This window comes from Amphiura filiformis, chromosome 17 (genome assembly GCF_039555335.1).
Source record: "Amphiura filiformis chromosome 17, Afil_fr2py, whole genome shotgun sequence".
NCBI classification, from domain to species: Eukaryota; Metazoa; Echinodermata; class Ophiuroidea; order Amphilepidida; family Amphiuridae; genus Amphiura; species Amphiura filiformis.
Window position 1 is genome coordinate 62415954 of NC_092644.1, and position 23192 is coordinate 62439145.

Below are 23192 nucleotides of genomic sequence, written 5' to 3' on the forward strand. Positions count from 1 at the left end.
CCGAGGCATCAGTGGAATGAATCAGGACCAATGACATTGCCTTGAGGAACACCACCATTTAAGTAAGACCCTGGTCTGAATATTCATCTTTATATTTCAATGACTCTTTTCATTAAATTTAATTTTTTATCAGTCATGGTTTTCCTCCAACATTTGTAGATAAATGATGCATGAATTTCAAACATTGTGCGATATTTGTCGTTGGAGCTTGCAATTTAGTTCTTTAAGACTTTAAGGGATCAGAAAAACTTTGGTAGAAAAAATACACCTTACTCAGAAAAAGTTAAAAGCCCTACAAAGTATTCATCATGTCATCATGTACCGAAACATCTTAGATGGTGCAAACTATTCATTATTTGAATTGGTATCAAAAACCATACAATTAGAGTAACTGTTTAGGAAAATCTTAAAGAGTGTTTGAAATTTTATCCCATGGAGCCAAAAATGTGACCCTTGAAATTTTTGTTTATATTAAAATAGAGAACATAGTGCTTTTATAGATCAAACAATACTTTTTCAGATTCATTATGATCAGAGGAATACTTTGGTGTGGTTTTAACAAGATATGAAATTTGACGCCTGTTTAACCTTTAATTCTTTTCTGACCAAGATGCATTGTTGTCACCAAAGTTTTTCTTATTCTTTGAGGTATGATATTAAAGCTGATGGGTTGGGTTCTTGATGTCTTGATATTGTGCAACTGTGCCCTATAGGTCAGTTTCACTGTGGTACAATATCCAATTGCCAAATGAAGATATTTCATGTAGGGACGATCATCCATCCTATTCTCTGGTCTTTAGCTTGTTGCTGTATAGGCCAGTTCCTTCCTGTGCAATGTGCACATTTTCATCTGAAAAAAGGAACATAATTAAAGACAAGTTTAGACAAGACATTTTAATACTAAAAACTAAAACAAGTCTAAAATGGAAAGTGCACAAAGACTGTTTAAAGATGTTTGTTTGATTCAGTATTTGTATTACTATTTCATTAATGGGACATTCAGAGATGCTGAGTTTTATGATTCTAAAGATTTTCAGGAAAGATCGTTTTCATATAGTCACATGAGATCATAATCATCTTTTAGTAAATTGTGCATTCCAAGGGCACTTGTTTGTTTATTATTATTAAAGGGACATTCAAGAGATTTTGAGTTTTATTGTAAATACAAATTTAGTTTTATGGCGACCCTACATACATGTACACATCAAAAGTAGTGGAAAAGTCATTTCGGCATGTCACGTGGAACATTATCGTTTAGTGCCTTGTCACATGGCAGGGATCATTGTCTTTTAGTGAAATTATGATTGTACCACTACCACATCATGAAATCAAAATATTAGCATGTGCCTTAAAATCAAAAAAAAACTTACACATACCAGGTCTTTTATATGGAACACAATCTGTTCGTTCTGGACTAAACTCTGTAGACGTAGACGTTAGTTGCATCGACACATTCTCCTCCTCACAACTATCATGTGGCTAAGTTGCTGCAACAGTTCACTTCAAGGCACCGACCTAATTGAATGAGGAAAGTACAAGAAACATGATTTGTACCGGTATGTTGTTATTTTATTAGCCAAGCCGATAGTAGGCCTAACTTTTCAGAATTTAATACTGACCTGACCCGTGACCTGAATAGTCTTTAAAAAATTAAGATAGGCCTCAGCCTTATATAATAGCCCGCCCTATTATTTATCAATTAGCCTAGGCCTCAGTGTTTTTTACCCTTCAATCTTTTAATGACATGTCATTTGACTAAAATAGTAAGCCCGGCCTCAACTTCCTATTCGAAGCCTGATCTGTGCAAGCCTAGCTGCCCTAGGCATGTGCCCTCTACACAAGGTGTATCTTCTTTGATCCAGACTACACACACATATATATATACATTGATTGTCACTGACAGGCCTATTGTGAACCAAAATTGCTGTAATAGCCTAGAAATCATACAAAAAGTGACCCTTTTAGACTAGTCCTAGCCTAAGTTAGGCACAGATCGTAGGCTATGTTTATACTGTATCACCTGTTTGCCAGACTATGACGTGTTTATTTATATTCTGAACTGAAGTTTTAGTAGATTTAATAACGGCCTCTCAGTTTGCCCCGATCATATTCATTTTTTGCACAATTTCTTATGCTTGCATCGTATATGTCCAATCCGCACACATATATCATTTGTGTCTCGCATTGTCTTTAATACGCCCTGCTAGGCCACGGTGGCACTGTAGTGAGGGGCACGGACAAGGTGGCACACGTACAGTGGCCTAAAACTTTGACCCTCCCCCAGCAACATTACATGAAGGAAGGAGTCTGCCCCAATCACCTTGTCCTTGAAAGAGAGATGGGCACTCCGGCCTGTTTGTTTGTTTGTTTACCCAGGTTGTGTCCCCTTTTTTTAGGGCGACAAATCCGGCATAGATAGGCCTCTCACTCATTTTTTTATTATTTAATTTAGTCTAGCATGTCCAGATATTTAATTACACCTAATACACATTTAAACTGTCACTGAACAGAGATTACTCCCCGGGGATGACTCGAATCACAGTGACAGTATGCTTTTAAAGTTTTTTATCATGTTTATAGGCTAGGCTAGCCTGGCAATAATGTGCATTTTACATTCTGTCAACATACAGTTTAACACTAACAAAGCACCACGTATTCATGGTATTATAATTTAAATAATATTTAATTAGCACGTTTTTTAATATCAAACTGGTGATGAATTGAGAATAAAGCTTACTTAAGTTATCGGCTTCAGTTACTTACCGAACATTCGAGACAACTGAAGTGGTTATACTGTGACGAAAAATGCCAAAAACACGAACGGAAAATCACGGAGTATGCAACCCACATCACGTACAGTCCAATAGGAAAATTGCGTGTGTTATCTACGGTGATTTGGCGAACCTTTCTTTCCAAAATCTTTTACAATTCAAGGCTAATTCAAGAGTTACTGTGTGCCCAATATGATCTAAGTCAGCAAATCTTTACATGCACAACATTTGAAGACATAAACATCAGGAAATTTTGACTTTTTTTGGTTTAAAACCTGAGAAAATGATGATGTTTCTTTAAACTCGTCGTCACGGCCAAATATGAGTGAGTACGCGCATCACGGTGATCGCTGGGCGATTCGATTAGGAATGCAAAAACACGACAAGAGTACCTTCATTGCTACTTCACACATAGGGTACACAGACGGTGACACATGAGGTACACAGTAGGTGACACATGGGTCACAGTAGGTGGCTACTGTGCAGGTACTTCCATGGAAGGACTATTAGAAGTACCCACACTATGGTGTGCCTATAAGTCACCTACTCGGTACACCGCAGTTGACTCGGAGGTGACGCATGGTGGAGTACCGACATAGGTACTCAACTACGGGAGTATCTACAGTATGGTGGCCGACGCTGGTACTTTGGTGTAGTACCAACGTCGGCTACCACGGGATGGGGTACTCGGTAGTAGCAGCAGTAGTACCTGCAAAGTACCAGTGCAGCAGAGGTACACCGTCGCCAGGAATCTTGTAGTGTATTGCATCCATCATAACAAATTAATAATTCCACTTCAACGCGTTCGTGTGCAAACCTTGTTGAACGCGTAGTCGGCCGCGTAGTTGTATCATAGGCGCGCGCGCCTTGAAGTCAATGAACTTTACGATCGAATGATTTTGGCGACGGAGTACCTCGCGGGTGAGTACCTTCACTGCTACTTCACTGCTGACACATGGGTACACCATGTATGCGGTTACTGTGCAGGTACTTCCGCTGAAGGGCCATTGAAGTACCCCCGACTATGGTGTGCCTATAAGTCACCTACTCGGTGCATCGCAGTTGACTCTTAGGTGACGCATGGCGGAGTATCGATGTAAGTACTTTGCTACGGGGGTATCTACATTATGGTGGCCGACGCTGGTACTTTGGTGTAGTACCAACGTCGGCCACAAAGGGATTGGGTACTCGGTAGTAGCAGCGGTAGTAGCCGCGAAGTAACATTGCAGCAGAGGTACTACGTCGCCAGGAATCTTGTAGTGTTACGTGATCTGATTGTAGTGAATGACCTTTTCTGTACAATGGATAAATATTGTAAACCAGACACGATCATCAGATGCTTTGCTGGAAATAAACAGCGATAGGTTTAGGGCCTACAGGAGTACAGGAAACCGACAACATTATGCAGAGAGCGTAAAGATAAACGTAGTGCTGCATATTCACCCATGCTGTAGCCTCAATCATATTTTTTGAGTAAAAACAACATGTTTTGTTTTAAGTTGACAACGACAGTATTCATTTTGTAAAGGAATCGCTGTATCGAGTAATTTATGTAAATTATTTTGTTTAGTGTTATATAACCGTTTAAATGTCTTTTGTGATAAGGAAACTATAATTCCACATAATCAAATTGGTTTTAGAAAGGGCTCTCGAACCAGTGACCACATTTTAGTTCTCAAAACACTTATTAATAAATATATTCATCGTGCTAGTAAATCTTATTTATATGTATGTTTTATTGATTTTTCTGCCGCCTTTGATACCATCTGGCGAAATGCTCTTTATATAAATTAAGCCAAACGGGTATTGGCGGCAACTTTTTTCAAATAATTAAGAACATGTATACATCTGTTTCTTTCGCTGTAAAATGTGACAACAAACTTACTGATGCGTTTAACACCACAGTCGGCGTGAAACAAGGCTGTGTCCTTAGCCTAATTTTCTTCAATATTTTTCTTAGCGATCTTCCAAAAATATTTGATGCTAATTGCGCTCCAGTGAGTCTTAACAACTCACCTCTCAGTTGTCTCATGTATGCTGATGATCTAATCATTTTATCTGAAAGTGCAAATGGCCTTCAACATGCCCTTGATAAATTGCACAATTATTGCAGAAAGTGGAAACTGTTAGTTAACATTGACAAATCAAATGTCATGATATTCAATAAAGGTGGTCATGTTTTGAAAGGTTGTAAATTTAATTATGGTAATTGTAACATCAACATAACTAATGAATATTGCTATTTGGGTATCATTTTTGTACCATCTGGTTCATTTACAAAAGCAATGATTAGACTTAAAGACAAAGCAATGAAAGCATATTATAAAATTAGGGATAATTTTATAAGTGACTCCTAAATGTAGCATGAAATTATTTCAGACCCTCATCCAACCAATCCTTAGCTATGGATGTGAGGTTTGGGCACCATATTTGTTAAACAAACTGAACGACTCAAACTTTCTTACAACATGTGATAAACTTCCAAGTGAATCTATTCACATTAAGGTTTGCAAAATTATACTCGGAGTTCATAAAAATTCCACTAACAATGCAGTAAGAGGCGAATTAGGTAGTTTTCCACTGCTCACAACTATGCTTTCTTTATCTGTAAAATACTGGTGGAAGCTAAACGAAAAATGTATGAATGGTAATGATTCTCTTGTAATTCAAGCACTTGTAGATAACAGAAAGTTAGTGTGTACTAATAATTTCACATGGTCGACAGGTATAAAAAATATATTTAGCCTTATCAATAGGATTGACATTTGGGATAAACCAAATACGATCACCGCTTCCAATTTTAATGAAATTATTGTATCTAAACTTCAAATCGTCTATAACAATCTTTGGGTTAATCATATTAATAATTTTAGTCCTAAACTCAGAACATATTGTACATTCAAAAATTCTTTCAGTGCAGAAAATTATGTTATTATCGCTAAAAGATCTTCCAGGGCTGCATTCTGTAAATTAAGAATAAGCGCACATAATCTCATGATCGAAAAGGGGCGTCACTTCTCTCCAAAAATTAATCCAGAGAATAGAATTTGTACACTTTGTAATTTAAATAAGGTGGAGGATGAATTTCATTTTGTAATGATATGTCCTTTCTATACCAACCCTCGCCAAGATTTATTATCTACAATACATGAAATGTATGATATAGATGGTATGGTAGACACTGACATTTTCAAACTTATAATGAGTGCAAGTGATTTTGACAGTATTACTCAATAACCAAATTCGTCAAATCAGCTTTTGATTCACGAACGAACATGGACTTATAGATAATAACAAAGTTCCCATTTGGGCTTAGAGCAGCGACCCCCTGTCATATTTTCATTATATAGGCTCAATGTAACATGGACTTGAGCGCCACTATTAATATTGTCTATTATTATTAAGACTAATTTATATTTCTTCTATAATTGTAAATATTTGTACTTGTAACTTTAATATTGCAATTTCAATTGTAAATATTTGTATTTGTAAATATTAACTATACCAGTTTGTTTGGTGAATGTTAATAAAATATATTGATTGATATTGACTTAGGGTGAAATTGTAAATATGAAACGTCAGCGAGTCATCTTCCGAAACATTTCAGTGTCAACATACAAGGCTATGGTATTGAATTGCTTTCTAAGTATCATGTATGGGCTGCATTCGTAATTGTACAACGATTTGTTGCAGAGTTGTAAATGATATTGAAAGTAAATGGTTGAAGCCCGGAAGGGTATCAGGTGAAAATGCTTAGCGACTGTTTCGAAATTTATTGGAATGGTTATGAGTTATGACTGTACTCTGGGTTCCAGGTGACTCGTTGTGTTGCAGAACAAATCATGACGCTAGTTACACTCTCCACGTGTTTTTATTTGGTTGGTCACCATTTATTAGTCGCATTCATAAGCGTCACTTTCATCTCTTCGCTTTACAAAATAACACAAATTTTCCTCACAAATAAACAATTTTTACGTTTTGCTTTTCCAAAAATCGATCAGGCTAAAACAGGATCACCAATAACAGAAGTGCAAATCACAATATGTGCTAATATGATAGCGCGCAATCCAAATACGGCGGCCAGCGCGCGCACAGTTTGTTCGACTCACAACACGACGCGTGCGGAGATTACTAATATTTACGCTGACGGCGCGGAGGTCCACTGTTGAATATTAATAACCGCGTTCAGCGTTTGCATTTTATTCCTAACTCTTTCAAAAGAAATATTAATGGTCCGTAACCCGATCGACAACATCATCCCCCGATTTTACTCTTTGTTGATGACTTTTTGGTATCATTTAATAGATTAAATTTTTCTCATTACCATCCTTTAATTTGCCGATCCAATTTGATGTATTTTCTGAGAAATCATGAAAATCAGGCTCATAGTGGTATACCACCTTCGACATTCTGGGTAGGAAAGATTGAATTCCCGAATAAGAGCCGTTTTCCCATACCAATTCGCACAAACCGAAATAGGTTCAAAATAATAGAGGGCGCTCTAATAATATACGCTTAAAACAAAAATAAAGAAATACATAAGGGGCGAAATAAATAAAAAGTAAGGCCATATCTTGTCAAGCATGATACGAGGAATATGAAAAAAATTTGAGAAAAAATGCCCCCACTACAAAATTGATTAATTAATTAACTTATTAATAGAAATAAAATTTAAAAAATCATTTTTTCATTAAAACAAATCATAAAATAAAATAAAAGTGTAAAATGTACATGATGATAATACACAAAACTAAAAGGAAATATATCAGGGTCAAATTAAAATAAAAAGAATGAGATATTTTGTCACAGGTAATGATGGGCGTAGTGGTATGGCGAAGCACTCGACGGGAGTGTTGTTTCTGGATGCCGGACCATAATGCAACTCACACGTACCAACGTATTGGCTTGCAAATTTTGCTAATTATTCACTTTTACGCTGAAAATGTTATCCTTTTCTCACATAGATGCATGAAGGGGAAGATATTTGAAATCGTATGTAAGTTTGAAGACAATCCATGTCCTAAACTGACAGGGTTACCCCCCCCTTAAAAGAGACTTGACTACACATATCTTAGAAACGAACAGGTTGCATTCTGTATCCATATGATGTCTTCCTACGGAACTTTACAAATGTCTTTAGTCCCTATAATACTAGTAGTGTTCATATAGATGAGTTGACCTATGATGTCACATGTTTACATTCAGATCGCCCTCTGTTCTTTCAAGTCAAGCAAAATAACATATGAGTGTCTATGGCAGACCACATCCCACATAAATCTATTCAAAATCCCAACTTTTAAAAACCTTTGAAGTTTTATGTAATACTAGCGGGTACCCGCGCTTCGCGCGGGCCCCCGCTAGATGAGTAAATGGGAGCGGTTAGTAAACGGGATCGGTTAGTATAAACGATGGAAATGGTAATCATGTCAATTGGTATCGCTTTTAACAGCTCAATTATTACGCGGTTAGTGATGTGGTAGGCCTACCATTTGTTGCCTCTACTTTGCAAACGACGTTCTTTCTTTCTTACTTTCCCGTTCTTTCTTTCTTGCTTTCCCGTTCTTTCTTTCCCGTTCTTTCTTTCTTGCTTTCCCGTTCTTTCTCTCTTGCTTTCCCGTTCTTTCTTGCTTGCTTTCCCTCCCTTTCTCTCTTGCTTTCCCTCCCTTTCTTTCTTGCTTTCCCTCCCTTTCTTTCTTGCTTTCCCTCCCTTTCTTTCTTGCTTTCCCTCCCTTTCTTTCTTGCTTTCCCTCACTTTCTTTCTTGCGTTCCCTTTCTTTCTTTCTTTCTTTCTTTCTTTCTTTCTTTCTTTCCCTTTCTTTCTATCTTTCTTTCTTTCTTTCCCTCTTTCTTTCTTTCTTTCCCTCTTCCCCTCTTTACTTATTTTTTCTTTGTCTTTCCCTTTTTTCTTTCAGTTTCTCTCTTTCCTGCGTTCCATTTCTCTTTCTGTTTCTTGCTTGTTCACTTTCTTTCTCTCTCTCTCTCTCTTCTTTCATTCTTTCTTTCTGTCTGTCTATTTCTTCTTTGTTTTCGTTTCTCTCTCCCTTTCTCTTTCTTGCTTTCCCGTTGTTTCTTTTTTCTTTCTTTCTTTCTTTCTTTCTTTCTTTCTTTCTTTCTTTCTTTCTTTCTTTCTTTCTTTCTTTCTTTCTTTCTTTCTTTCTTTCTTTCTTTCTTTCTTTCTTTCTTTCTTTCTTTCTGGGAGCGGTTAGTAAACAGGATCGGTTAGTATAAACGATGGAAATGGTAATCATGTCAATTGGTATCGCTTTTAACAGCTCAATTATTACGCGGTTAGTGATGTGGTAGGCCTACCATTTGTTGCCTCTACTTTGCAAACGACGTTCTTTCTTTCTTACTTTCCCGTTCTTTCTTTCTTGCTTTCCCGTTCTTTCTTTCCCGTTCTTTCTTTCTTGCTTTCCCGTTCTTTCTCTCTTGCTTTCCCTCCCTTTCCCTTTCTCTCTTGCTTTCCCTCCCTTTCTTTCTTGCTTTCCCTCCCTTCTTTCCTTTTCCTCCCTTTCTTTCTTGCTTTCCCTCCCTTTCTTTCTTGCTTTCCCTCACTTTCTTTCTTGCTTTCCTTCCCTTTCTTTCTTTCTTTCTCTCTCTTTCTTTCTTTCTTTCCCTTCCTTTCTATCTTTCTTTCTTTCTTTCCCTCTTTCTTTCTTTCTTTCCTCTTTCCTTCCCTCTTTACTTATTTTTTCTTTGTCTTTCCCTTTTTCTTTCTTTTTCTTTCTTTCTTTCTTTCTTTCTTTCTTTCTTTCTTTCTTTCTTTCTTTCTTTCTTTCTTTCTTTCTTTCTTTCTTTCTTTCTTTCTTTCTTTCTTTCTTTCTTTCCTTCCTTTTTTCCTTCCTTCCTTCTTCTTTCTTTACATAGGCATAAATCCCGGGATGAGTAATAAATTCCTCAATATTTCGATAAGGGGCATGATCTACTGAATCACCTCCATGTTGACGCATGTATGTGGGTTCCTTTATTTCTTTCGTTCGTTCTTTTTTTATATGTGTTTCTGTTTCATCAAGTAGGCCTATAGCAACATTGGGTTTCAAGAAGGTTGAGTTACATAGCGTAAATTCCGGTGTTGGGGTGGGTATAACCCCCCCCCCCAATGTTTTGATAAGGTCAATGGTCCGTACAATCACCCCAAGTTCACAAAATTAACCTCATTTTTGGCCAAACTAAAAAGTGCCAATTTTTGCGGCCTTCGTGCGAATTTGTTCCACTTTTGCACAAAATAATTCACCAGTAGGCCTAATTAGCTTGCCATAAGCATAAATTATTCTGTCGCCAAGATGCTGGCTTCACTGTAGGCCTATTGCAAGAAATTGATTTAAACGGACCCATCCCCCATGTCAAGAGAAATCTACGCCATTGTTAATGTTGCCAAAAGATGCCGGATTCACTATTAATATGCCTACTTAAAGAAATGTTTTCATCCCTCCCCTAATGTCAAAAAGAATCTACGCCACGGATATTTAGCGGTTGCGGTTTTATACCATGCTATAATCTGCTAATAATGTCCCACACTCCCCATCGAAATTCATCACAACATGACAAACGAATAAACTCAAATTACTTTCCAATACCGTATATATGCCTAGGCCTACCTTGAATTTAAAATCTTCGGAAAGTCATCACAAAAGAAGTTTCCGAAAGTCATAATTTGCATAAACGAATGCAGTTGATTTATTATTATAGCCGTTGCGGTTACCATGCCGCATAATGCCCACTCTCCGTCGAAAGTCACCACGAACGGATAAACTAATATCACTTTCAAAATTATTAGATCACTTGGACCATTTATTTTCAAAATACGTAACTTAAAACCACCTTTGTCTCAGCCATTAATTTGTTAGTTCCGTCTAAGAGATGTGATATTTTCCGTCTTAGATGAAACTGGAAGTTTTGTTACCATTAGCGCGTCGGGAAGTTGCCACGACCTGTGCGTAATCCGCGTATAGCAACGCAGCAACGGACCGTAAATAAGCGGGCCACCATTGGTTGATCTACCGAATAAATCCAAATAATTATTTGTATTTATTAATTTATCTATCTATCTATGCATTTACCATTCATCTGGAAATGCTAGAACTTATTTATTTATCTATTTATTAATTTATAATTTATCTATAATCTCCGAGATGATACCGATGAATCGATCAGTTCCTCTTCAAAGTATCGATTATCGGCAAGTTCCTCTTTAATAGTATAGATTATTTATATAGCTTGATGCATTTGTAAACAAGTTTGATAACATTTTTAGTAGTATTTGCTTTGAAACCAAAGTCAATGAAAAAGAAATCAACTTCGTCCATGTAAACTATAGGGTTTTTACTTGGTAGTTTTGATCTCAGACCAACAGAGGGCGTATCAAAATGTAAACGCATGTCAACTCATATATACAACGACTAGATTCGTATGTTTAACACCCATGATTTAGGCTTGCTGTAATGGGTATATCAAAAACAGGTTGATCAGTTGTGTATCCAGTTCAGAGTGACACTTTCTTTGTTCATTTCTATTTCTGTAAAATGTTATAAAATGTAAACAGAGAAAAATTGTATTAGGTTACAAAAAACAGTTGTTGCTTGTAAGATAAGTAAGGCAGGTCAAATTGTTATCACGGGGAAATAAATGTATATATCATCCCTATCTTTGCCTGACGTTTGTGCCCTTTCATTATCAAATTCAGTAAGATACAAAGATTATGTGGAACTATGGCTAGAAGAACGTTGCAAAGTTGTTGATCTGGCACAATAAATTATTGTTGATATATTGATTTGAATAGAAATGTTTCACTTAAAGTGCATTTCAAACACTACATAAGATTAGCAGGTAAATAGTGAATGGAGCTCTAGTTCTACCTTGATCATTGCCTATTAGACTGTGCTTTGAGCAAGGGATTCATTACTTTAAAAGAGAACATATTAATGTTTAAAAACTTCACAATTATTTGAAGGGTATAAAATATGGATTTCAAATATGGATATCTCAGAAGGTTATTTTCTCAACTTTATGCCCATTTCTTGAGAGCAGGTCATTGTGAGTTAAGGCTTTCTGGTTTTGAACCCTCGATATCTTAATTGCTCTCCTGCATGATATTACATTGCTAGGAGCGTGTTTTCAACAACCGGATACCGGTATACTGAATTGTAAAAAGTGTTAAAACCTGTAAAACAATATTGACAGAAAATGAAACAATAACCGAAACATTCCTGGTCAGGTTTCTGTCGATGAACTTAGCTCAAACTAACGGCTAACATGGACCATCACGTATTGAGGATGGTATTAACTTGTCCACATATTGCGTGGACTACGATGGTAGATAAGTTTCTAACAGCCGTGACGTGGGAGCTATTTTATATATCAAATCTTTAAAAGCTTTTGAAGTCTGCAAATAAATAATCAACTTTAAATAAATGGCATTTTATTCAACGCTCGTATTACACCCAAATGAAATAAAGGTCCCTCCTTTGAGCCCATTTTAGTGATAACAATTTTATCCCACCACCTTATTTAGTGGCAAGACCTACAATACATCGACGGTGGGAGGTTGGTTGCTGAAACTCAGAAGATTAAAGCAATAATTTTAAAATCCGGTGAAAATTACATGTTCGTGGGATGTTAATTATACTTTTGTAGATATCGTGATTTCCCAATGGGTAAACTTTACATTAGGGCATCATAATGACATTACATGGGGTATATCTCTGGATAGAGGTATCAGATATAATAGTATGACGTTTATTAGCGAAAATCCTGACTTTCGTAGTTAGTGTACAACAATAAGGCCTGCGTAAGACTACGGTTAAAGAAATTGCTTAAGCATTTTTAATGTCAACATTAATTAATTTTGAACTTTATTTAAGGGGAACACATTTTGGATACTATTGAATAAACAATAGTTAAATTACAAAGCGGCAATGAATATTTCTTTAATCTAAATGCATGAAAGCTAAACTATGATATCTTCGCGAGGTATAATAAAATATAGAGTATCAGTTTCAGTAATCCAATTTTATTAATACACTTAATACTTTTATCGTTCCATGGAAAATAAATAAAATAAAATACCAAAGAATGAATCCACGTATAGTTTTTTTTATTTTAAAGACGCGTATCTTTTCTTGTTACTGTTTCACAGCGGCAGATCTTGATCCCTGTATGAGTTTCAATATAATATATATTACGAACTTGACTTTGATAAGCATCTACGCGGCTGAAATGAAATGTCATTTGTGTCAGTCCCTGCGGGGCTGAACTTCAAACATTAATCAAGCTACCTGTATGACATACATTGTAAATCATGGCAGCGTGAAATGCATTATGTATTATGTTAAAGCTTTCCTCCTATCTCAATGTTTAATCAGAAACGGTAAGTAGGTGTAGGGAGCGCGATGCAAACAACCAGGTTCCACAGGAGAGTGATATAGACGGGCGAACGATCATGGCGTTTGGAAATCGCAAGCTCCCTAATAGAGGAATCCAAATTCACGCATTCCTACACCTGACTAGCAGCCTTTAGTTGGGTCCCCGTCGGCTACAATGCACCCAAAATGTGAAATTATTCGGCCTTGGTGGAAATTTTAAACTGTATTCCATCACCCGTTTTACACCTTCCGCGAAAACACAGGTAGACATAAGAATGATTAAAATTTACAACACAATAGGCCTACAGTTCCCTTCTGCAAAACACACAGCTTCTACATGGTCTATTCGATGTTGACATAATAAGCGGACTAACTACACGCGGTATCTATGCATTGAACCATATCATTCTGATCACTCGCACCTGTACGATAAGTATCTTTGAAAAAAGCGGTATTGTATTCAATCTATGATTGCAGACATACACATGTGATGAGTGCAACCTGCACGCTTGTGCCAGAATATGTTGATTATCAGGCTTCAGGAGACCACCGAAAATACAGAAACAAACTAAATAAAAATGATCAATAATCATCACTGAATCTCTGATAAAATGCTAGCAATCATAAACTTGGGGGGGTCTTTAATACTTTCCAAAAATTATCTATAGAAACATTGGAAATATTTCGAATTCCAGCGTGCAAATTGATCAACCATGGCGGTCTCGTACACCATATCAAACGCTACAAATGGATGTACTTGCAAACAAAAGGACCATGCATGAATAGATCCGACGGGATTACCTGCGGAATTATCTCTATTGTATATATTATTTTATTAACCCTCCTCGTCATTGCATCTTCTCTAGGTGTTAGGCGGCTTTTATTTGCACAATGGGGCGCTCAAAACACCAGGGTGGGGCTATCGGGGACCCGAAAATGGCTGAACAAATCCTGACCATGGCTTGGCTCGTTGGATTCGTCTATATCATCATTATCCTGGATACTTGATGATGTCCATGTTACACCAGGGAACTTATGACTATCGGGAAATGTCTGTCACTGAAAGCCTCGCAAAGTCACGCAACCGTAAGTGGTATATCATGTCTATGATCTGAATTGACATAGGTCAATCTTTCCCGCCATAGGCACCATTTTGTTTCCTACATAATATCATTTCTGTGTTGCAATACTTTAATATAAAAACACATTTGTCATGATGCAGTCATGTCTAAAGTAGAATTCACCTCGACCTTTGCAGGACTTAAACCCCATTAAAAGCTATTAAACCAAGATAACACTCATTGAAACAGCTCAACTGATTAAATCGGATCTTTTCTGGCTGTGCACATGTGTCTGTTTTATATGTGCGATATAGCAATGAGCTGCTATAATACAGCTTCAGTTGGGTAACCGATTATAAAGGAAACGCAAGGAAACAATGGTATGTAGACCTTTGTTCACGAAATGAGACAATGGCCTGCTTTTTGTTAACCAGCATTCTTGAAAATGAGCAACATAATGATTGTTGACTTAACACGGTTTGGAAATAATTTCTTCATATTTTTGGTGTTATCTGTCGTTCACATATCCTTCCTAAAACACAAAAGTGCGACCCTTTGTCAATCACCTACAGTACCCAATTTCGGCATACTATATAAGAAACTCATCATGATGATTGCCAGAGAATAGTTTAAATGTAGCTTGTACCGTTTTTTTTGTGGCATCCTTCAGAAGTGAGCGGTCCGATACCAATATTTTCGGTCAAATCTCCATTCAATTAACACGGGGAGTTGGCTAGCTATGCCTTGCCCTCACTCATATTTTACAAAAGTGCGACTATTTCTGAACATCTAACCTAGTTGTAATTTTAGGTCATGTTAGAGAAATATATTTGCTAGAAGTTTGGAGAATAAGTTAAATATTGGCTGGTTATTTTTCACACAGTGATGTTAACTAGGCAAGTGCCCATTCTTCCAACATACATCATTTGTAGAGGTCACGCGTCAATGGTGAGAGCACTGTGTATTGTGTATAGGAAAACGGACAGTAACTGCAGTATGCAACTTTTAAAAACCTTTGAAGTTTTATGTAATATTATGTATATAGCTTGATGCATTTGTAAACAAGTTTGATAACATTTTTAGTAGTATTTGCTTTGAAACCAAAGTCAATGAAAAAAAATCAACTTTAAAATAAACTATAGGGTTTTTACTTGGTAGTTTTGATCTCAGACCAACAGAGGGCGTATCAGATGTAAACCCATGTCAGGCGGTGGTGGAAGCGATATCGCCGAGATTCGTATGTTTAACACCCATGATTTAGGCTTGCTGTAATGCGTATATCAAAAACAGGTTGATCAGTTGTATATCCAGTTCAGAGTGACACTTTCTTTGTTCATTTCTATTTCTGTAAAATCTTATAAAATGTAAACAGAGAAAAATTGTATTAGGTTACAGAAAAGTAGATCAAAGTGTCGCAGGAAACATGGCACAGGTATTTGTTGCTTGTAAGATAAGTAAGGCAGGTCAAATTGTTATCACGGGGAAATAAAGGTATATATCATCCCTATCTTTGCCTGACGCTTTTGCCCTTTCATTATCAAATTCAGTAAGATACAAAGATGTGGAACTATGGCTCGAAGAACGTTGCAAAGTTGTTGATCTGGCACAATAAATTATTGTTGATATATCGATTTGAATAGAAATGTTTCACTTAAAGTGCATTTCAAACACTACATAAGATTAACAGGTAAACAGTTAATGGAGCTCTAGTTCTATCTTGATCATTGCCTGTTAGACTGTGCTTTGAGCAAGGGAGTCATAACTTTAAAAGAGAAAATATTAATGTTTAAAAACTTCACAATTATTTAAAGGGTATAAAATATGGATTTCAAATATGGATATCTCAGAAGGTTATTTTCTCAACTTTATGTTCATTTCATGAGAGCAGGTCATTGTGAGTTAAGGTTTTCTGGTTTTGAACCCTCGATATCTTAATTGCTCTCCTGCATGATATTACATTGCTAGGAGCGTGTTGTCAACAACCGGATACCGATATACTGAAGTGTAAAAAGTGTTAAAACCTGTAAAACAATATTGACAGACAATGAAACAATAACAGCAACATTCCTGGTCAGGTTTCTGTCGATGAACTTAGCTCAAACTACCGGCTAACATGGACCATCACGTATTGAGGATGATATTAAGGGAAGTAGAATGGGCTAGGTCCAAGACCCCTCCAATAATTTTTCCAAAAATTTTTTTTGCCTTATTTTGTTTAAGTGGATCATAAACTATCAGGTCAGCCAGATAAAATTATAAATTTCCTTTTTGAAATGCGAATTTGAGGGGAATTTCATCTCTTTCAATTAAAAACGAAATTTATGGCAGCATTGGCTTTCTATACATAGTCTCCTCTGCAACCAGTTTGGTTACGCTCCCTCATGCTCCCTCTGCTTGTCGCTGATGTAGAGACTATAAGCAAAAATTCAGCTGTGCTGTGGCTGTACGTACTGATACCCGTAAAGCATCATCGGCTATTCTGTCTAAATTCTAGTGAAATTCATCCACCAATATTACTTTTCGATCACGGAGAAAGAAAGAGGCGTCTTTAGCAGCTAGGCCTATATCCTTTTGAAGTAAGTACTTCTACAAATATCAAAGTGTGACGTGTTTTCAGTTAAGCTTATAGTAGGTATCCCAGGCAAACCTTAGTTAACACATTGCTAGTCAGCCAAATTCGCCGAAAATGTCAATGCAAATTTACATAGAAATTTAAAACAACTGGCCGAGGAGGGAAACCTACATAAATATGTTTTCTATACTTCACTTGACCCAAATATATGATTTTTTATGGTGATAAGACAATCGCACATGGAATTTTAGAGGGATTTTGATAGCAGTCCCATTAAAAAAAGCTGCTATATGAGACTAAAGCCTCCAGCATACTTTCCTGCCGCTTGCCGCAGGACGTTTCAACCAATGACAAGCCTTTATTGTGTCCATTTGTCTGCAATGCGCGTGCGCCACGCCGCTCAGCGGCAAGCGGCAGGGTAGTATGAAACCAGCATAAGACCCGAGAAAAAGAGATAGAGAAGAGACACTCTGTACAAACTGCCTATACCATGCTATACAGCAGTTGAAGACATGCAATTCGCAAGCGTCGTCGCCGGTCAAGTCTTACTACGAACGTGTAATGAGAAGATACCATAGAGACCTACATAGAGATCTGAGAAAGAGACGGTCCGAATTGACCTAGTGACCTATAATTTATTAGAGAATCACATTTTTAGAGTATAAGTCCGCCCACCGCTGTCAATCATTCTAATGAACAAATGAAACAAGCTCTGGCATTCTGGCAATTACGTAATCCTAATTATAAATGAGAAAATCACATTGTACATGTAACTGTCTGCTGTACTTCATGTCTTCCAACAAGTGCCGGAGTGTCGCGGCCCTGATAAGACTTCCATGACTAAGATCTAGGAACACCCCCGAAATGCCGTTTTGGGGAATTTTGCTAGTTGAATCTTTTTGATGAAAGTCAATCTTTGACAAGATGTAATTTTGCTACGGAAAGTGCTATGAAAAAAGGGTATCAGTTTTGGCTTTGTTTACTCAAGGGCTTTAATTTGATATATAAAATGATGCAGTTTGATGGCAAATTTGAATTCACCTAGCATACCTATAACTTATAGTACATGTATTTATAGCATCATAGCATGCTAATTATACATGTATGATGTAGTAGGTATGAAAGGTGAATTAAAATTTGCCATCAAACTGCATCATTTTATATATCAAATTAAAGCCATTGAGTAAAGAAAGCCAAAACTGAAACCTTTTTTGTCATAGCACTTTGACTTTCCGTAGCAAAGTTACATATTGTCAAAGATTGACTTTCATCAAAAAGATTCAGCTGGGGATTCAGCTAACAAAACAGCATTTCTGTGGTGTTTCTAGATCTTAGTCTCATGATGATAGCAGCTTTTCTATGTGGAACTGCTATCATTACATGTGTGAGTGTCTCATCACCATAAAAAATCATTTGGGTCAAGTGAAGTATAGACAACATATTTATGTAGGTTTCCTTGACCTAGCTGTTCTTTTTTTACATTTCTAAGTAAATATCTATTGTGTTTGGGCCCTGGTCTAGGCGAATTTGGCTGACAAGCAAATGTGTTAACTAAGGTTTGCCTCTCATACCTACTTATAGGGAGCGATCGTTATTTACGACAGGGGTGATGGTCATTTTGAGGATCGAGGTACCCAAAATTTTCTTTTGGGATCTTGAGGGGGAACACAAATTTTGTTTGTTGAACCAGGAGAGGGAAATGTTGTTAAGACCCATTCAGTGATCCCAGCGTTTACAAAAATGAAAATGATTTATAAATTGCTTAAAAGTCAAGGATAAGTCATTCAAATTAGGGGCAGGCATTTTCTTCGGAACGGGCTCCGCACACTTTCTCTGTGTCATAGTTCCAGCGACAAATAATTTTTCTTGAGTCTGTGTAGTTGGAAGGTGGGGGTCATAAAAATTTTGACCCGCGATAGGGGGTCATAAAAAAATTTGCCCGCGATAGGGGGTCATAAAAAATTGACTCTGGTCACCGACATATTTGGGACCCCCCCCTTCCGAAGAAAATGCCAGCCCCCTTATCATGTGGTATTTTTGAAATGACAAATTTGGCAAAAAATGAAGAAAACGGCATTGCTGGAAGGCTGTGGAAGCCCCATTCACATGTCGCTATAATTTAGAATTACAGATCCGTGTAAAATGTATATACCGTATTGTCTTAAAATACATGGCTTTCAGCTGAACCACTCGCAGGCTATGTTTACATTTTTATCTATGACAATTAACAAAGGTACCAAAATCTGAATTAAGATTTTTTTACGATCGTCCGGATGAGCAAATCACTGAATGGAGAAATTCAGGAAAACAAGGGGAAAATCTGGTTTAATTCCCATTCATGTAAGCTGAAAGACTAAGGTCATCGTCCCCTTCGTGTCCGAGGGGTGAGATGGAACAGCTAAATATCGCCAATTAAGCAACCAATGGGAAGAATGGATCTAAGTGAGAAATATCCCACCGTCAGGCCTTGATCCGGGCCTTTATCATATGGGTGTCTATCGTGCTACAGTGGGAATTTATTGTGTACATTTTACAATAAGCCCAATCAGCATTGGAAGTTTGCAATGCATTGTGGGACATTTTTTGCATTGTTATGACACTTTGTCCGATGCTCTTCCGCTACGTGTTTCGTGACTGCTTATAGTCCAACTAGTGATTTAGTGAAGACTAGTAGAGTATCGGTATTCTATAAAAAAAATGTCAGTATGATAATACAGTCTGTGCTGACGAAACTAAGTTGGACATGGATAACTATGTTGTACCCAATGGGGGAATCACAAAACATGTCACAAAATAACTACATGTAGTACCTCTTGGTAAAACAATTCAAACAGTTTGATTTCTAATATCAGGGAATAAATTCCTAATATTTACAATTTGAGCAAATTGGAGCTTTTTACATGGAGAAAATTGAACTGAAAGGCCCTGTACAAACCAATAGGGATTTCACAAGGACTCCCTTTTGACAGACTGAGAAATGGGGTAGAGCACTGGATGGAACAACATCGACTGAGAGAATAACATTTTCATGAATTGATGGGGGGGGGGGGGAATGTAAAATTAGCATTGTTAGTAGTTTTCGGTCTTTTCCAACAGTGCTTGAGGAAAGGAGGACCCTCTGAGGGATGAACCTTTACAGAATTAGAACCTTGGGGATGGAACAGCCAAATGAAATCCTGGGAAAAAATTACCATTGTGATAATAGCGATCCATTGCAAGTTACTCAAGGCAATCAAATGATGAAGCATGACACAGTGTAAAGCAATGGATGTTCAGAAGTAAACACAGCTGATCACGACAGACGATCACATGTTGTTAAAATTGCACTTCAACTATTTCAAACTAGGCAATTTGCTCTAAAATATACAATTCATCCAAATCAAATCACTATTAAATCAAAATCAACAAAGTTTGCACAAAATTACCACAAAAAGTGGAAAATGTTTGGAATATTGGAGTTAAAAGTGGAGGGAGGGGCAAGAAAAATATATTTTGGGAAAGTGCCCTATGTCCCCCCTAGTGCCACCACTGTTTAGAAGGTGATTTTATTCACACATTTGATCAATTTAGTTGTACGGTTGTCATTCAAAAGTTTCTTTAGGTGTGGTTATTAGGGAGGGAACTAATTATGGTGAATACAGTGGGCTACTTGTATGACCTTGGCAGCTAAATAAATTTGAGGAACATTTTAAACTTCCATTCAATCTTTTAGGGCCTGTCATTTTCTTTGGAAATGGGGCCCCACATTTACAAAAAGTCGGCATCAATACAATTGCGACCCCTCTATCTCGGCAACAAAATTTTATGACCACCACTACCAATACACCTTACCCCTAAAAAGGCTAAAATTTTTGACCCCCGTATATTTGAGTCCCCCCTTCCGAAGAAAATGACAGCCCACAATTTTGGCAGTAAGTGTTATAATTATACAGAATTGTTTTACTGTTTTACTACTTCCAGATGGCAGAGCTTACTCCAGGCATATGGCAGTGGTCAATGTGTTTCAAGTATACTGGATATGGAGAAGACATAAATAGTTTGCAAAACTATGTAGAATGGATGATTTTACAGTGGGGCAGAACAGGTTTAGATGTGATCAAACAAGACCATGAATGGCACACACCACTGACACTAGAAAGCCATTGTAGGTAAGAACAGTTATTCCAGTATATATTTCTTTTTATGTTGCATGTCCAGTGGCGTAGCTACATGTATGGGGTTGTGGTGCCCAGGGCAAGGATACAAACTTTTCACAGCTTGTACCTCAATAGATACACTACAAAAAGAAACATTAATAACAGGTACCGGTATTTCATTTGGTTTATGTAATTTGAGAAAGTTTATATTTTCATCAACACCTTTTTAATCTATCATCATTTCAAAACCTGGCGCCCAGGGCATGTGTCACCCTGCCCCTAGCTATGCCACTGCATGTCTCTGATTGCCATGGTTGCTTATCAAAACTGAGATAAATTTTGGCCCTTACTGGGATATGGCTTTTTTCTCTTGTGTGCAAAATATTACCTCCCAAGTTCACGATGAGTGCAAGCATGGTGTACATACGGACAGGGGTAAAACGTGGAATTATATAGGTAAATACCATAATTAACACTTGGTAATTTTGTGGATTGCAGTTAATACAAATAACTAGAAGCAAAATCAGTTTTCCGGAACCAGGGAAAGGTGGGGCTGGGGTGGCACCCCCCCTCCCAATTAAAGCGCCATAGTATCTTAACTCCATTTGTGGTGAAAATGAGATTTTGATAATGATATGAAAATTAAGCTGTCAGTGCCTACTTTTAATGGACACAAAATCATATTGGTTTGTATTTACACAGTACACTCAAACTAGTTATTTCATACCTGCCAACTGTCCCTATTTAATAGGGACTGTCCCTATTTTTACAGAAACAAATAGCATAAAAGAGAGCAATTTTACCATGTGTCCCTATTTTTGCAAAAATATGACTGCAGTAAGGTATAGAAAATTCAGGAATGTCCCTATTTTCAGATTTTTTTCTCACATTTGTCCCTATTTGTGAGGTCTTAGGGTTGGTAGGTATGCTATTTTGAGTTAAGATGTTGTGTTGCTGAGCCCTTGATTTCTTGTTGACAATTTACACATTGATTTGGAAATAGTGTTTTAGGAATTTCACAGAGGTATATGTCAATAATAATTGTATTTTTGTTCTGTCCACAGCACGCACACTTCACACTTGCTTCAAAACTGGATGTGGATACTGTTACAAAAGCCGGCATCTTAAAAATAAGGAATACATTTACAGGGGTTGCTATCCCACAAAACTTGGAGCTACTTTCTTAAAGCCACACCAAGCTTCACCACTTTCTTCTTCTTCTTCTTGGATACTTCTTCTTAGGGCTTCCCTTTAATTTAGTGCTCTTTGAGCACTATTGGGTATTGCCTGTGCTTTTTGCCAAATGTTATAAATAAATAAAGATACCGCTTTACAATGATTAAGTTTGGATTTGTCAAATGAGCTACTAGGAGCAGCTTGAACTATTAAAAGCATTCATATGATCAAGGTTAAACTTGGCTTTTGCTTTCATCAGGCATCATTGTGAACTGATGGTGGTGACAAATTGAACGCATGAATAGTGAGACAATGGAAAACCTTTTGATGCATGTTTTATAAAGTGAAAGTTGACTTTACATTTGTGAGCAAAAGGTGAAAGTAAGCTGAGGTGAAGCTTGACCTCCAATAATGACAATATAAGTGGTTGAGGTGAACAAGGTTGAATGCTTCAGGTTGGCTTAAACATGCTGAATGACCTTTACATTAAAGGCAACTGTTTTGTGAATTTATGGGCTGTCATTTTCTTCAGAAAGGTTCAAGAATATACTTGGGGTCATAAAAATTGTATACCAAAGAATAGTGAGGGTCAAATTTTTTTACACCAAAAATAGGGAGATACCAAAAATAGGAAGGTTATAAAATTACTACAGTTTCTGTGAAAGAAGAACAGCACTTGTTTACATTTTGAGAGTGTGCACGGTGTAAACACAGAAGTAGGGTTCTGATTAGCTGATTCAATCATCTGACAATCATAACAACAGATGCGGTAATCTGATTGGCCAATTACGCATCAAAATGTTGGTTGGCACAAACAAAGCTCTGCATTATGTCCCTCATTAACGGGTGCTCGCATCAATCTGAGCAAGCTGCCATACTTCTCTGAAACCGAGTGTAAGGGCATGTGACTATTAAACATTTTGGGTGCCGGACTGCCCTACATGCATATTTACACTCTCCACCACACATTTTGCACCATCTTTAGTTACAACGACAAATGTTTCCGTACTGTGGTCACCTTTCCATCAAGCACACATTTCTTGACTTTTTGGGAAAATTTGTTTCTGGTATGCGTGCAGAAGGGTGGTCATAAAAATATTCTGCCTAAAATTGGG

At 37.1% G+C, this 23192-nt stretch overlaps 2 long non-coding RNA genes across 3 annotated transcripts; one reads left to right on the top strand and one right to left on the bottom strand.

Annotated features, from left to right (window-relative positions):
- Positions 1 to 559: 559 nt before the first annotated feature.
- On the bottom strand, positions 560 to 3073 carry LOC140138138 (uncharacterized). 2 transcript variants are annotated; one of them, XR_011856946.1, is made up of 3 exons: positions 2764 to 3073; positions 1377 to 1515; positions 560 to 850 (listed from the first exon to the last, which is right to left on the bottom strand). It is a non-coding gene; the product is annotated as an uncharacterized lncRNA (long non-coding RNA). The 2 variants fall into 2 exon arrangements; XR_011856947.1 differs by having other exon boundaries at positions 1371 to 1515.
- A 13522-nt stretch (positions 3074 to 16595) lies between these two features.
- LOC140138489 (uncharacterized) lies at positions 16596 to 22127 on the top strand. The gene is made up of 3 exons (XR_011857016.1): positions 16596 to 16769; positions 20726 to 20913; positions 21966 to 22127. It is a non-coding gene; the product is annotated as an uncharacterized lncRNA (long non-coding RNA).
- The last annotated feature ends 1065 nt before the right edge of the window (positions 22128 to 23192 follow it).